This window comes from Salarias fasciatus, chromosome 7, assembly GCF_902148845.1.
Source record: "Salarias fasciatus chromosome 7, fSalaFa1.1, whole genome shotgun sequence".
NCBI lineage: Eukaryota > Metazoa > Chordata > Actinopteri > Blenniiformes > Blenniidae > Salarias > Salarias fasciatus.
Window position 1 is genome coordinate 32,768,197 of NC_043751.1, and position 2,923 is coordinate 32,771,119.

A 2,923-nucleotide genomic window follows, 5' to 3' on the forward strand; every position below is an offset into this window, starting at 1 on the left:
TCTTTACTCGGTCACTCAATGATCAGCTCCTTTCGCTGTAGCGACCGAGACTTCTGATACTGGTCCGTCAGGTAATTGATGCATTGATGGAAAAATATCTGTATCTCCCAGTTTCACCATTGACAGTGAGAGCTGAGGCAGGTTGCATGTTGTGTGACGTGATGCTAAGTGTTGGTGCAGAAATATGTTGATGAATTTAGACTCCAGGAAGAATAGCAACTGTTTCAACAGTAGCTAATGGGGACCTTAATAAACAAAAACCAACCTCCCAGTCCACACCCTGGACTGATGAACTGAATCCACCCCCCCAGGACCTCCACTAAACCCCATGAGTCAGTCTACACACACACACACACACACACACCAAGTGCTGCTTCTAATTGGTCAGGAAGGACTGCCTGAGCTCGCTCTGCTGAGCTGCTCAAATTTCATGGCCAAGAATGAGAAACCATCATACTGACCGCAGAGCCGATGTGAGAGAACGAGAACGACCACTTCATCTGAGAGTGTGTGTGAGAGAGAGAGAGAGAGAGAGAGAGACAGAGAGAGAGAGACTTGACTTTTCAACCATCCTTTATTTGAACAAGGCTGGGTTGTATCAAGTCAACGTTAACATATACAAAACGCCAAATCGAAAGAGATTAAATAAATACAAGGAATAAATAAAAATAAAAAATAAAAGTAAACCATTCTGTCACAAATACAGCAAAACATCTGCAGAAGTTATTTTTGAATCGCTAACAGAGAAGAAGACACCATCATGATCCCAGGTATTTTTAAAAGTCTGCCTGTCCTCCATTTTGAAGCAGTATCTGTGCTGAAGCTGGATGTGAGCCCTGACAAGCTGCTGGAACAGCAGCAGAGCTTCACATCTCCCTTCTCCCTTGATCTTCTCCTTCCTGTTTAGGTAAATTGCCATCTTTGCCTGTCCAAAAATGAAGTTCAACAACCTCCCCTTTCTGTTCTATTCTTCCTGTAAGAAAAACCAAAAATGAACATTAACTCAGTAAAATGCTCCTTGAACCGGCTCACTGAAGTGCTGAGTGCTCTGAACAGTGGAGTTCATCTGGAACACTGGGCAAAACAGTGAAAACGGTGTCTCTCATAGAACAGAAAGGACAACCATCTGGAACCGAAGGACTGATCACTGACACAAAGGCATAAACTGCTAAAATCCCCTGTAAAACACACCAGTGCAAATCTCCAACATTTTTTGTCAATGGTGGTTTATAGAAAACATTCCAGGCTGGTTTAACCTCTGGTTACACTTTCAGAAAGGCTCTCCATGGTGTGTCTGCCCTTCCTTTGAGTTTTTCTCTGTTTAAGGCCTTCACACACCCCTGGTAAAGACCTTTCCCATTAGCAGAGTCCAGAGACATCCACACACAGCCGCTGAGCAGAGGGTCTGCCATGCCACAGTCTGGAAGATTTGCTTTGATCGCCACCCTAGGAAAAGGATCAGAAGCGTCAGGTGTTACTTGACCGTTAGACCACTGTTGCAGGAGCGTCCTGTCCTCCTTAGAAAACGTCCTCCTGAACTTCTCCAGGATGGCACCAACAGTCCGGACAGACCGGACCTCCAGCCTCTCTGCCAGGGCCTCAGCCTTGTCCAGGTTTTCTCCAGCCAGCTGCAGCAGATGTTGAACTGTTGTTATTGTTTCTGAAAAAAAAAAAACTGCAGACATTAAAGAGGCGTCTTTCCATGTTCCCAGGTGTGCTCCTTGGAGTATGGGTTCCTTAAGCAGCCAGTGCAGAGATGTCGTGGAGTCCAGTCTGCTCCCCTCCATCAGCCTCCACACTCGACCACACTGGCATAGAAAGGTGGCAAACAGTCCACATTTAGATTGGTCCAGTCAAAGCAAGACAGTGTCTTATCAAAACCCACATTCCCAACCTGACCAAAAAAAAACCTGCAACTGGCCTCCATGGTAAAATTCAGAACCATAGAGGTACTCTGTAGAAACTGTAACCTAAAGGCAGCCTTCTGCTGAGCAGCTGAACCAGCCCCTGTCCTCCTCCTTGAGGACCCAGTGAAGCTTGTCCCAGAAGAAGTCAACGATGGAAACTCTGAACACTCCGTAACAAATCCTGTGGAGGTTCTAGAACAGCCAGCCGATGCCAAAGCGTGGAGGCCACCAAGTGTTAATGAGTGTGCGCCCCTATAGGACATCCGGGGTAACAGCCAGTGTTTTTTAGCTGCCTTCCATTTTTTCTGCAATCCTTCCCAGTTTTTCATAACCTCCCTTTGGTTACCAAGATGCACTCCAAGATATTTAATCGCATTTCTCCTCCGACAAACTCCACCAGGTAAACTTGGCTCAGGACCGCCCCATTCTCCAACCAGCAGAGCTGCGCTCTTGTCCCAGTTTACCTTGGAGGAGGACATTTTTCTAAAAGAAGAAGTAATGTTCAGCAGCCTCTGGATGTCCTCAGTGTCAGTGATGGCCACCATGATGTCATCTGCATAAGCAGAAAGGTGAAGTGGTGAAGCATCCTGCCTGAGTCTGACCCCCCTCAACTCATTCCTGATCTTAACCAGCATTGGTTCAATGGATAAAGAATACAGCATACCAGACATTGCCCACCCCTGTCTAATGCCCCTCCCAACAGAGAAAGGAGCACATAAACCACCATTGACTTTCAATATACTTTCAATGTCAGAGTAGAGAGTCTTAATCATGGCTACAACACTGGGGGAGAGACCAAATGCCTGTAGGGTATCCCAGAGGTACTGGTGCTCCACCCTGTCAAAAGCCTTTTCTTGATCTATTGAAATCAGACCAAATTTCAAACCCAATGAACTAGAGACGTCCAAATAATCTGGAATTAGGGATATATTATCCCTTATTGATCTGCCGGGGATACAATATGACTGATGGATATGAGTGACATGCTCTACCACCTTTCTCAGCCGATTGGACAG